Source organism: Chaetura pelagica, unplaced genomic scaffold, assembly GCF_000747805.2.
Source record: "Chaetura pelagica isolate M959 unplaced genomic scaffold, ChaPel_1.0 scaffold555, whole genome shotgun sequence".
NCBI lineage: Eukaryota > Metazoa > Chordata > Aves > Apodiformes > Apodidae > Chaetura > Chaetura pelagica.
Window position 1 is genome coordinate 299,704 of NW_009953297.1, and position 14,345 is coordinate 314,048.

The window sequence follows — 14,345 nt, forward strand, 5'->3', positions numbered from 1 at the left end:
TGCAGGGCTCCCCACAGCTCTGGAGCAAGCGCAGCTTTCATCCCAATCCCATTGCGCTTCCCGAAGTCAACATTTCTAAGCTGGCTGGGCAGGCTGCTCCATCCCACAAGAATTCCCCCCCCGCTCCAGCTTCCCTTCCCCCTCGGGAATTCAGATACCAAAAGCATATTGGCACAGGGATATAGTTTGACCTCCATCCCTGGAGTTTGTAACTCCCCAAATGACTCTTTACGTCGGTCTCGAAAGCTCCTCCTGCTTTTGTGCAGCGCAAGTCTGGGCGAGTTGCACTGCAGATGAGGAAGTCTGGGTGGAAAAGGGAACAACTGGAACAAAACAACAACCATTGAACACCCGTCCTGGCCCAGCTCTCCCTGGCTCAGGCTGCAGCACAGCTCATCATCCTGACATCCTATGCTCAGGGTTAAAACGAGGAGAGGAGCAACAAGGAAACATCAGTGGTATGTCCTCTTCCCAGCTTGATAAAATAAAGGGGTATAAACCTGCAGCTCCACTGCATATTTTGCTTAGGAAACGTTTTTATTCCTCCAATTAGTCAGCCTGAAAAGCTCCTCGTGGAGTAAGTAAACCAAACACAAAGCAACTGGCAGCCCCACCGGGCACCCCTGGTTCAGGACACATCTGCCACTCCCTGGGGTCAGGTCGCAGCCCTGCTGCTGCAACACCCCTCATCAAGACTGGCTAAATCCTCTTTTCACCTATCCTGCTTCCTACCAGGTTGCTGGTAAAGTTCCTAGAGGAAAGCCCCATCACGTAGACTCACAGAATGGTGAAGGTTGGAAGAGACCTGAAAGCTCCTCAGGGTCCAACCCCCCTGCATGGGCAGGGACACCTCCCAGCAGCCCAGGCTGCTCCAAGCCCCATCCAACCTGCCCTTCAACACCTCCAGGGATGGGGCAGCCACAACATCCCTGGGCAACATGTTCCAGTGCCTTCCTGATGTCTGACCTAAATCTCCCCTCTTTCCATTTAAAACCCTCCCCCCTTGTCCTATCACGCCCTGCCCTTGTCCCAAGCCCCTCCCCAGCTTTCCTGGAGCCCCTTCAGGCACTGGAAGCTGCTCTCAGGTCTCCCTGGAGCCTTCTCTTCTCCAGGCTGAACACCCCAACTCTCCCAGCCTGGCTCCAGAGCAGAGCTGCTCCAGCCCTCCCAGCATCTCCAGGGCCCTTCTCTGGCCCCTCTCCAACAGCTCCATGTCTCTCCTGTGCTAAGGGCTCCAGAGAACACAACACAGGAAAGAGGGACCTTCAGTCCCTGTGCACCAGTGAGTAGAAGCTCCAGAGCTTCCTGCTCAAGCAGCCCTGGAGTGGGAACACTGCCAAGGCCAGAGCTGAACAAATCACAAGGTGTTTCTTTAACACTTGCTTCCAAAGCGGGGAGGGACCCTCTTGTAATCAAACATCAAGCATGTGGATTACAAACTTGGATTTTTTCTTTTAAAAAATCAATAAATCTGCTATTCCCTCCTCCTCACACGCCTGCACAAACCAGGCTCATCATTTAAAGGAAAACATCCAAAATGTCCCAACGTGTGTGATAAAAATCCCGAGCGGTGGCGATGCCAGAGAGGCCAGGCTGCATTCCTCACTCCTGCTGCTGGAAACCTTCCACCAGCTTCTCAAAATGTTTTTCTCAGTTGTGTCCTTGAGCAGTTCCAGTCCTTTGTGAGTTTTATCAAGCTGAACTTCCACGGAGACAGCCCCAAGAGCAGCTGCAATTTGTAAGGCGCCCGCAGCAACCTCCAATTACTTCTGAATGTTTCAGGCTTGTCTCAGCCCTTATCTTCACAGCTATAAAGGTGTAATTTTTGATCCCTCCAGGGTAATAAAAGCATCTGAGCTAACCTGAGGGAAGCACACCACAGTAAAGACAACCCACATCAACTGTGATCTTACATGGGTTCAGCAAGTCAGAAGGGATTTGAAATAACGAAACAACATTAATCTATAAAGTTGTGCTGGTTTAGCTGGTGGTCTAACATCAGGTGGAGGCAATTTTATCTATAGCATCTTTATATTCATAGACTGGTTTGGTTAGAAGGGACCTTCAGGATCACCATGTTCCAGCCCCCCTGTATGGGCAGGGACACCTCCCAGCAGCCCAGGCTGCTCCAAGCCCCATCCAACCTGCCCTTCAACACTGCCAGGGATGGGGCAGTCACAGCTTCTCTGGGCAACCTGGGCCAGGCTCTCCCCACCCTCACACTAAAGAATTTCCTCCTAATGTCCAACCTAATCTCCCCTCTTCCAGTTTGAAACTCTTCCACTTCATCCCATCCCTCCCTGCCCTTGTCCAAAGTCCATTCCCAGCTTTCCTGGAGACCCCTCAGGCACTGGAAGGTGCCCTAATGTCTCCCTGAAGGAAATAAAACTCCTCCTTGCTCTTCCTCTTGAACAAGCTGTGGATCAACAGAGATGGTTTCTCAATGATGCTGACTTGGAAGGGCTGCTGGGAAGGTTGGCACTGGGATGCTCCTTCCATCACAGTGGAAGGATCAAACCCAGCATCCTGCTCTTTTATGCTGGCAGACAAGACTTTCATCCTATTGTGCTCAATCTTGGCAAAAACAATTGATTTCTGCACTAATTGAGAGGACAAAATATCTTCTAATGATTGAAGCCTGGTTCCCTCTGTGAGAGGCATTTGACTTGCAGCCTCAGTCCCCTCGAATGACTCCATCCAGTCAACGTTATCACACAGACTTCCACATTACACACCATCAACCCGCATTCCTGACCTGCAGGTTTTATGTTTACTGTCCAAGGAGTCAGAAACATCCATCTGGTGAAATCAGCCACACGGATGGAATGAGAAGCTGAGCCTGATTCAGAAACCCTTCGTTTCCCTGTCTGTCATCCAGAGGCTCCTGGGTTTGGCCAAACTGATGCCATCTGGCAAGTAGAACCCCCCTCACACCCCCCCAGCTTCCATGGAAACTTTCAGCAGCTTCCCTTTATTCCTGGCAGGGATAATCACAACCTCGAGTTTCTCACTGTTTTTCCTTTTAACTTCCAACAGTTAGTGTTTACACTTCCAGATTAAGATGAGATCTTTGTGTTTTCAACATACAAAACAAAAAGTTTTCTGACTCCGGAGTTTGGAAACAGTTTTCCAACAAGAGTAGTTATTCTAATTCTTCTAAAAGAAGGTTAATTTTATTAAGGAATTACATGAAGATAAGCCAATGGCATCCTGCAAATATATTTCTACTTCAGTATTGGTGAATCAGGGCACAGCTTCAGGGAATTATGGAACTGTCAGAGTTGGAAGGGACCCCTAGAGACCAACCAGTCCCACTCCCCTGCTAAAGCACCCAGAGCACATCCCCCAGGGCTGCATCCAGGGGCTGGAATATCTGCAGAGAAGGGGACTCCACACCCTCCCTGGGCAGCCTGTCCCAGGGCTCTGTCACCCTCCCAGGCAAGAAGTTTTCCCTCCTCTTTCAGTGGCACTTCCCATGTTCCAGCTTGTGCCTGTAGCCCCCGTCCTGTCCCTGGGCACTGCTGAGCAGAGTCTGGCTCCATCCTCCTGCACCCCCCTGAGATACTGCCAGGCATTAAGAAGGTCTCCCCTCAATCAGTTTGTTTAAAACAAAAAAAAAGAAAACTCTAAATATTTCAGCCACAAAACTACAACTTGTTCACCAGGTGGGAGCTGCAGGAAGACTTGGAGCTTGTCACCTCCTGGTAGGACAACATGTGGCATCACCAGGCCCTTTCTCCTACCCTGCTTGGGCATCTTGGCCCAACAAACCAGAGACAGAACTGAGCCAAGCTAAGACAAAAGTAGATTTAATCCAGTTCTGAGCCTGGAGTTCCAGTTGAAGCTGGAGATGACACCAGAAAAACATTCATGTGGTTGATGGCTGTTAACATTCTTTCATTTCTGCCTCACTTGTTACCTTCTAAGCAGGCTACTGCCAATAATTTCAATAATCTCCCTGTGACAAGTCTTCCCAACAGATTTTCACAGAATCACAGAATAGTTTGGGTTGGAAGGGATCTTTGAAGATCACCCAGTCCACCTCTGCTGCCACAGACAGGCACACTTTGTGGTGAACTTGGCAGTGTTATGTTCATGGTTGGACTCAATGATCTTAAAGGTCTTTTCCAACCTAAAGGATTCCATGATTCCATGCTCTTCCACCAGACCAGGTTACTCCAAGCTCCATCTGACCTGGCCTTGAACAATTCCAGTGATGGGGCTTCCACAACTTCTCTGGGCAACCTGGGCCAGTGCCTCACCATTCCCACTGTGAAGAAATTCCATTGTATGTTCAACCTAAACCCACCCTCTTTCAGTTTAAAGCTGTTGCCCCTTGTCCTGTCTCTACAGGCCTTGGTAAAAATGCTGCCCTAAGGTCTCCCTGGAGCTTTCTCCAGGCTGAACAGCCCCAGCTCTCTCAGCCTGTCTTCATAGGCAGAGGTGTTCCAGCCCCCTGATCATCTTCATGGCCTCCTCTGGACTCCCTTGGACAAGTTAATGTCTTTTTTGGTTGAGGACCACAGAGCTGGACATAGTGCTGCAGGGGGGGGGGGGGTCCTCACCTGAGCAGAGGGGGAGAATCACTTAATTTTGCTTGATTTAGAATCACAGAATCCTAGAATGTGTGGGGTTGGACGGGACCTTTAAAGCTTATCTAGCCCAGCCCCCCTGCAGTGCACAGGGACCTTGTTGACTAGATCCGGTTGCTCAGAGCCCCATCAAGTCTGACCTTGAATGTCTCCAGGGATGGGGCCTCCACCACCTCTCTGGGCAGCCTGTACCAGAGCTTCACCACCCTCAGTGTAAAGAACTTTTCCTGATACCCAACCTGAATCTCCCCTGCTCTAGTTTAAGGCCACTGCCCCTCATCCCATCATTTCACACCCTTGTGAACAATTCTTCCCCAAACAGAGGGACCCAGCTCCCCTAGCACTGATGCTGGGGCACACAAACCATTGTTTCCCCCCACCTCTTGTTCCACTTCCTCATTTTCAAAATCTTGAGCTGGGGAGCTGGGAAAAGCCACCCAAAGCCACCCAAAAGTGGATCTAGAGAGGCACTGAAAGCAAGAGAGAAAACAAAAGAGTCTATCAGTTAATGAGAAGAGAAACAAGTGAAAGCTTCACTGTTTGGAAGAGTGATGCTTTGATGTTTATAAAAAATGAACTGTGATCAGGTAGTTTGAGAAACAGGAGCACAGAATCAAGAAGTAAATAACAAAGATGGCATGAAAAGTGACAAGTAAAGGTGTTTTGGAAGAACTTTTGGAAGAAGTTTGGATGCTTCTCATCCACACAAGACGTAAATAACAAAGATGGCATGGAAAGTGACAAGTAAAGGTGTTTTGGAAGAAGTTTGGATGCTTCTCATCCACGAGTGATCTGTCTCGCCTGGCTTCCACCAGCATCAAACAGTGCATTCCAGGCTGGGGGTTTGACACAAAAAAAAAATTAATCCAAGAATCCCTGCTGGAGCAACCCCTGGGTAGAGGCTCTGAATAAAGGAAGATGGAAGATGGAGAGGCCATCTGGGAATGTGAGAGGGAGAGAGAAGAGGTGGCTTCAGAACACTGGTGGAATTCCTTTTGGTACGTTCTGAACTGTTTGTGGTTGTCTTTGTGGAGCAAAAGGGTTTTCCTTAAGGTCATGGAGAAGCAGAGGAATGAGAGGGGAAGCAACTACTTGAACACTTGAAATCAGCAGCCTTAGTTTTGATAAGGAAATGGGAACTACAGCTAATTGTCATTTCATTAGTAAGTATCTACAAGGTAGACAGCAAACGAACACCAGGTCTGTAAGAACAATCTGCATTTACTCAATCCAACCTCCTTTGATGGGACAATTAAGGGATGAGGAGGAAACAAGTAATGACATGAGTTCATCTTGAGGGTAAGAGGGATTTTTACCTGCTGTAGAGACCAATGTATCCACAGCTTTTTCTGTACAGAGAAAGTTAAGGATTGGCAGGATGTGCTCTGTTAGGTGTCACCGTGAGCAGGAACTGTCTCCTGCACTGTCCAAAACTTGCTCTGGACAGGAATGCATGAGGAAATAAAGAAAGTTACAAGAGTAGGAACCACTGCAAAAGAATTAAAATTCCTTCTGCCTCTGTGGAGAGAGGAGGAGGAGGAGAGCTGGCTGGGAAGGCAGGAATGTGGTATGAAGGCACTGGAGGGAAGAAGCTCAGAGTCCCAGATGGAAAAGCTGTGAGGAGTGGGGCAAGGAGTAACAGATTGCTCCTAACATCAGAAAGATGGGTTCAGGAATTCTGTGAGATAGGGATTAGTGCCAACACCCTTCGGGCTCCTGGAGACATTCCAGCTCAGGTGCACTGTGGCACAAACATAAAAGCTTGGGTGCTTTCCTGGAGCTGCTGGAGACACCTGCAGAGCTGCCAGGTTGGGTACAGCAGGGCTGGTCCCAAGACAGAGCTGAAATTGCAGCAGACACAAGCTCATTCCATGAGCTTTCCTTGCATGCCACTTCCTAGCTCACCCTTTAGTTCCTGTAGTACCTGGATATGTCCCTGCTGTGCAGGATAATCCCATCCCCAGCATCCTAAGGAACAGTATGCAAAAAATACTTGGTCATTTCCACTTGGAAGGACGTTATAAACCACATTCTTAGAAGCTCAGTGAGTCCCAGGTATTGCCACCACTTTGGTGGATGAACACACAGCTGAAAAATTATTTTTCATGAGTTAATGATCCACTGTCATGGCAGCACAGCCTCTGACATTGGCCACTGGGTCTGGTCACATCAGTTCTGGGTCTAATCATTCTCTTCATTAATGGCATGAATGGTAGATTAAAAATAATGTGAGTATGGTGGATAACTGGAGCCAGGACAGCAAGGGAGGAGATGGAGGTACAAGCACTCTGACAGTCTCATGGCATGGTTTTTACCACCCTGAACAACCATGGAATGGTTTGGGTAGGAAGGGACCTTAAAGATCATCTAGTTCCAACCCCTCTGCCACAGGCAAGGAGAGCTCCTACTAGCCCAGGCTGCTCCAAGCCCCATCCAACCTGCCCTTCAACACCCCCAGGGATGGGGCAGCCACAGCTTCTCTGGGCAACCTGGGTCAGGGTCTCACCATCCTCACAGCACAGAGTTTCTCCCTCACATCTCACCCCAATCTCCCCTCCTCCAGTTTTAATCCATTACCTCTTGTCTTCTCACTACAAGCCCTTGTCCCAAGCCCCTCCCCAGCTTTCCTGGAGCCCCTTCAGGCACTGGAAGCTGCTCTCAGGTCTCCCTGGAGCCTTCTCTTCTCCAGGCTGAACACCTCAACTCTCCCAGCCTGGCTCCAGAGCAGAGCTGCCTCATTTCTTTTATTATCCTATTTGTTTTCCTAGACAATCTTAAATTTAACCCATCAATGAGCCATTCAATACCAGCTCTGTGAGGAGAAGGAAGACTGAGGTGGTGTTGACTTTAATCAGTTGAATATGGGGAGTAAATCACTGCTTTTCATGTAGCAGGGAAAGGCTTCATGGGGCTGCTTGTTTCTAAACCCTTGGCACTGTGGTCTTGAGACAAAAACCACTGGCAACAGGCTATGAAACAACAGAAATGACAGGAAATTAAGGAATCACCAGGAAATGCTCAAGAACTAGACTGGTCTGGTCCAGAGGAGAAAGGGGGAAACCACAGCCAAAAAAAGACTTGGAGGAAGGAGGGAGGAAGTCATGTTAGAACACTGGCAAAAACACCCCACCCCTCTTATAAAAGCATCAGTTATTAATTATTTCATATAGGAAACAAAAGAAATTTCTTTGTGACAAAGGAGATTTTGATTAGATATTAAGGCCAAACTTTACAAGTGCTCGGGGGCTGAAATAAAAGGTGGTTGTGGGATCCCCTTCTGCCCTCTGTGTGTGAACAGAATGATGTCCCCCAGGAGTGGTTTAGGTAAAATCAATCCCGCCTGGGTGTAGGGGAGCAGATTTCCCCTGTCCCTTCTAAAAATACCTGGGGCTCTATTGTACAAACAATCATTTATTCTTCTTCTCCTGGATCACTTTTATGGTAGGAATTTAAATTTCATCAGCTGAACAAGCCCTTTCTGTGGAGAAACTGAATTTGTTTCCAGCTTCATGGGGGAACACTCGTCCTTCAGAGAGAGTTGGGGTGTTCAGCCTGGAGAAGAGAAGGCTCCAGGGAGACCTGAGAGCAGCTTCCAGTGCCTGAAGGGGCTCCAGGAAAGCTGGGGAGGGGCTTGGGACAAGGGCAGGGAGGGATGAGATGAGGAGGAATGGTTCCAAGCTGAAAGAGGAGAGATTGGGGTGAGATCTTGGGAAGAAATTCTGTGCTGTGAGGGTGGGGAGAGCCTGGCCCAGGTTGCTCAGAGAAGCTGTGGCTGCCCCATCCCTGGCAGTGTTGAAGGGCAGGTTGGATGGGGCTTGGAGCAGCCTGGGCTGCTGGGAGGTGTCCCTGCCCATGCAGGGGGGTTGGAACTAGATGGTCTTCAAGGTCCCTCCAGCCCAAACCATTCTATGATTCTTTGATGATTTTCCAAGCTCCCTGAAGTCATCTATAATCTGGGATGGCGAGGTCAGGATTGACAGGCAAAAATCAATTAATGTGGCACAGTACCTGCTACTGAAGGCAGCCCTTGTGCCCTGTGTCTGAGAAGGTACAGCCACCATCTCAACTGCTTGTCCTTTCCTACAAGATCCTTTTGTCTTGAACCACAGGGTATTCCACTTTTCTTGGAAAAATGGGAATGTACTTGATCTGCTTACAAAGCAGGCTGAGCACCTCGCCGTGAGCATTACGTTCCTTCTTGGCCAGCTGAATCCCCAAACCCATCCCAGCAGTCTCCAAGCCTCCATCTGCTGCCTCTCTCTGCCTTCCAAGACTTTCACCAGGCAACTGGTTTAATATAAGAAACCTCACTTAGCAAAGTATGGCAGGCAGGACTGTGTTTTTAGCTCAAAATTTGTTCTAGGGTGATTTTCCACATGCTGTGTGGTACTTAAAGATGCCCACAGAGCAGGTAGAGAGGATTTAGGACCTATGGGGCACTCAGAATCTTCTAGAACAGCAGCTGGAAGCCAGGCTGAAGGCAGAAGGGTATCAGATGTCCTGGAGAACAGTGTCCAATTCTGGAGCCCCCAGTGTCAGAAGGACATGGAGCTCATGGAGAAAGTCCAGAGAAGGGCCATGGAGCAGCTCTGCTCTGGAGCCAGGCTGGGAGAGTTGGGGTGTTCAGCCTGGAGAAGACAAGGCTCCAGGGAGACCTTACTGCTGCCTTTCAGTATATCCAGGGGGCTTATAAAATAGATGGAGACTTTTTTACCAGGGTCTGCAGTGACAGGACAAGGGACAATGGTTTGAAATTCAAAGAGGGTAGGCTTAGATTGGACATTTAGGATGAAATATTTTAGGGTGAGGGAGGTGAGACACTGGCACAGGACAATTGGAGAGGTTGTGGATGCCCCATCATTGGAAGTGTTCCAGGTGAGGCTGATACAGTGGCAGATGTCCCTGCCCATTGGACTAGATGATCTTTGAAAGTCCCCTTCAAGCCAAAACATTCTGTGATTCTAAGAGTACTTCAGGAACCCCAGGCCCCTGGAACCAGTCTGGAGCAAGGAAGGCCCATCCTTGTTGGAGGGAGGATCAGGCTAGGGGACATCTAGGCAAACCAGACATACACAAGTCCATGGGACCTAATGGGTTGCACCCATGTGTGCTGAGAGAGCTGGTCAGTGTTACTCTGAGGCCACTCTTGATTATCTTTGAAAGGTCATGGTGATCAGGATAGGTTCTTGAAGCCTGGAAGAAAGCACTCCTCCCTGCAAAAAGGGCAAGGAGGAGGAATGATAGGGTACTGATCCTCCTCTGGGAATGTGGTAGAGCAACTATTCCAGGAAACCACTTCTAGACAAGGACAAGGAGATGTTAGGGAGGCAGACAGCTTGGATTTATCAAAAGGAAAGCAGGCTTAACCAACATAGTAGTCTTCTGTGATAGATGACTGGCTCAGTGGATGAGTGGAGAAGAGGATGCTGTCTATCTTGACCAGTAAAGGGCCACAAAGATCATTAAGTGACCCAAGTATGTGACATACCAGAGAAGGCTGAGAGAGCTGGGAATGTTCAGCCTCGAGAAGGGCTTGGGGTGACTTTGCCAATGTGTTCCAATAGCTGGTGGAAGACAGTAGAGAAGACAAAGCCAAGCTCTTCACAGTGGTGCTCAGTGACAAGAGGAAATGGGCACAAATTGAAACACAGAAAGTTCCACTTAGCATAAGAAACAATTTTTTATTATCAGGATAGTCAAGCACAGTTTGCCCAGAGAGATGCAAAGCTTCCAACCTTGGAGACAGCCAACACCCAACTGGGATGGTCCTGGGCAACCTGCTCCTGCTGACCCTGCTTTGAGCAGGGGCTGGGTCTCCAGAGGTCCCTGCCAGCCTTGGCCATGCTGTGACACTCTGATAAGCCTCACTAACATCAAGATAAACCACAACCACTGCTCTCTCCCTGCACACAGTAGGTTAACATTTGCAGTGGATCAACCACCTTTGATGTCCACAGAATCACAGAATTTTTTGAGTTGGAACAAACCTTAGAGATCATCTAGTCTCAAACCCCTGCATGGGCAGGGACACCACAGGCTGCTCAGAGCCCCATCCAACTTGCCCTTTAACACCTCCAGGGATGGAGCCCCCACAACATCTCCGGGCAGCCTGTTCCAGGGTCTCACTACCCTTACACTGAAGAATTTCCACCTGATCTCTAACCTAAATCTCTCTTACTTCAGCTGAAAACCAGTATGCCTTGTCCTCTCACTACAAGCCCCTGTAAAAAGACCCTCCCTAGCTTTCCTGTAGGCCCCCTTCAGGTACTGGAAACTATGAGATCCCCCTGGAGCCTTCCCTTTTTCAGACTGAACAACCCCAACTCCCTCAGCCTGTCCTCATTAAGAGAGCTTCTCCAGGCATTGGATCATTTTCATGGCCCTTCTCTGGGCACACTCCAAAAGGTCCACATCTTTCCTGTGCTGGGGGCACCAGAACTGGACACAGTGTTCTAGGGGAGGTCTCACCAGGGCAGAGCAGAGGGGCAGAATCACCTCTCTCAATCTGCTGGCCACACTTCTTTTGATACAGCCCAGGATGGAGTTGGCCTTCTGGGCTGCAACTGCACATTGGTGGCTCATGTCCAGCTTTTGATCCACTAGTACCCCCAGGGGCAGCTCTCAAGTGTGACCTCCCCCAGCATGTATTAATATCTTGGGTTACCTGGGTTCAGGTGCAGGACCCTACACTTGGCCTTGTTGAACCTCATGAGGTTCACCTGGGCCCACTTCTCCAGATGGTCCAAGTCCCTCTGCATGGCATCCTGTCCCTCTGGCATATTGACTGCACCACCCAGCCTGGAGTCACCAGCAAACGTGCTGAGGGTGCTCTCAATGCCACCCTCAGTATCATTAATGAAGATATTAAATAACACTGGGCCCAGCACTGACCCCTGAGGGACAATACTTGTCTCTGTTTTCCATCTGGACTCAGAGCCATTGAACCCTACCCTCTGGATGCAACCATCTAGCCAGTTCTTCATCCACTGAACAGTCCACCCATCAAACCCATATCTCTCCAATTCAGTGAGAAGGATGTTGTGTCAAAGGCCTCACAGAAGTCCAGACAGATGACATCCACTGCTTTTCCCTGGTCAACTGATGTAGTCACTGCCTTGTAGAAAGCCACTAGGTTTGTCAGGCAGGATTTGCCCCTGGTAAAGCTGTGCTGCCTGTCCTGGATCACCTCCTTGTCCTCCACATGCGTTAGCATGTCTTCTAGGAGGATCTGTTCCATCATCTTCCCAGGCACAGAGGTGAGGCTGATAGGTCAGTAATTCCCAGGGTCCTCCTTTCTACCCTTTTAAAATATGGTCATAACATCTCCTTTCTTCCAGTCACCAGGGACTTCACCAGACTGCCAGGACTTCTCAAGTATCATGGACAGTCGTTTGGCAACTACCTCCTCCAATTCCTTCAGGACTCTGAGATGTATCTCATCAGGTTCCATGGACTTGTATATCTTCAGGTTCCTCAGATGGTCATGAACCTTATCTTCACTTATTTATCTTCAGTTATTTATCTTCACTTATTAGCTCAACTTACAACAGAAGTGGCCAATTCCCTGCGCAGCTTTTAGCCCAACATGGACATCTGATGCTGCTGAAGGATGAGCTTAAGCCAAGGCTAAAAAAGCCAAGATTAAATCTCCTTTTAGCTCACCTCATCAGCTGTTAACCCAACTCCTCCACAGCTTTAAGTGCAATTTTACATTAACAAGGTGTATGGTATGAAAACCAGTGGAGCAGAGGGCAAGCAGGGCTTAGAGCCCAACTTACTGCCTGTGACAAAGCCCTGCTCAGACAAAAAGGTGACACTTAGGTGCAGGTGTCTGCATTTGAGGGGGGCACACCCCCATTTCTCAGAGCTAAGACCCTCCACGATCCTCTCCAAGACACTTCCAGAGCTTTAGGAAGTTGGGGCAAGCAGAAAACAACAACCAACACGACGGCCTCGCTGCAAAACACACATCTCAGGATTCAAGACAAGCAGGGAACAAAAACTCATGTTTCTTAAAAAAACCAAACCCACAAAACCCAACAACCACTGCAGAAACATTCCTGCAGCGTGGCTGGATGGTCTCTTTCAAGCTAGGTTGGACCAAGCTGAGTATATTGAAGCGTGACTGACAGAAATACCTCTGAGCACAGATTGACTCTGGGAGTTCCTGTTGTCCAGGGAGGAGGAGCCGTTCCCAGCCTCTTGGCCCGGCTCCCTACGGACCTCCCGTCTGTTCATTGATTCAGCAAATCCTTCTGCACGAAGGCTTCCCAATCCCCTTCCAGCAAAGGTCAGCGGGGTTAGTTCAAACCACCAATTTAAGCTCTTTAAGCTCATCCTGCCAATTTATTCCCCCTCGTAGCAAAATGAGAGGGTGCTGAGAGAAGCACGGGCTGGGAGACCAGCGACGCGCACGGAAAGGAACAGTCAGGGCATGGTGGGATGGATAAAAGGATGATCATCCGTGGCTTTCAAGCCTCGTCTGCTCCACGGGGCTCCCACCAGGTTGGTGAAGAGCTCGTGTGGGTGCAGCACAGGCAGCCAGGCAGAAAAGATCCTGCCTGGCACACCAGGATTTCTGACAGCAGCAAGGTGGAACCACCCGGGGAAAGAGCCACCCCCAGCAGCTCCAACCAGGATTTCTTGTAAAGGAAACACAGGGAATGGTTTTCCAGGAGCTGAGGGAAGCTGGTGGCTTTCAAGACGGGGAGGAAACACGTGAGAAAAAGCCATGAACTCAGAAAGGATGGACTTTTTTTTGATGTCAACAAGGGACTGGGACTTCTCACGGAGCACAAGCTTTTCTCTCCCAACGTGGCAGGAACCCCCCTGGCTTCTACCAGCCCTTCTGAAGGCAGCCAAGTCACAAACATTCACTTTTTTTGGGCAAAGGTATTACAAAAATAATTGGCCATTGGCCATTTTGGGGTTCAAGCACACTCGAAGGAGAGGCCAGACAGGCCTTCACACAGGGGGCTGGGTGAGGCTGAAAACTGGGTAAGATGCTGTCCCCCAGCCCTTGGACCTCCCCAGCTGTCACACCAGTGGTGATGCTGCTGGTGAGGGGACCTGATGGCTGAGCTTGGGTGCACTCGGTGCATGGAGGAATGTGGGTCTGGACATGGCAAGGTGGGGTATCATAGAATGGTTTGGGTTGGAAAAGACCTTAAAGATCATCCAGTTCCAACCCCCCTGCATGGGCAGGGACACCTCCCAGCAGCCCAGGCTGCTCCAAGCCCCATCCAACCTGCCCTTCAACACCCCCAGGGATGGGGCAGCCACAGCTTCCCTGGGCAACCTGGGCCAGGCTCTCCCCACCCTCACAGCCCAGAATTTCTCCCTCCCATCTCAGCTCCAGCTCCCTCTGCCAGCTGGAAACCCTTCCCCCTGCTCCCATCCCTCCCTGCCCTTGTCCCAAGCCCCTCCCCAGCTTTCCTGGAGCCCCTTCAGGCACTGGAAGCTGCTCTCAGCTCTCCCTGGAGCCTTCTCTTCTCCAGGCTGAACACCCCAACTCTCCCAGCCTGGCTCCAGAGCTGCTCCAGCCCTCCCAGCATCTCCGGGGCCTCCTCTGGCCTCTCTCCAACAGCTCCGTGTCCTCCCTGTGCTGGGGACCCCAGAGCTGTTCCCAGCCCTGCAGGGGGGTCTCAGCAGAGCAGAGCAGAGGGGACAATCCCCTCCCTGGCCCAGCTGCTCACGCTGCTGGTGACACAGCCCAGGACACGGGTGGCTTTGATGGGTCACCTTGAGCTCCTC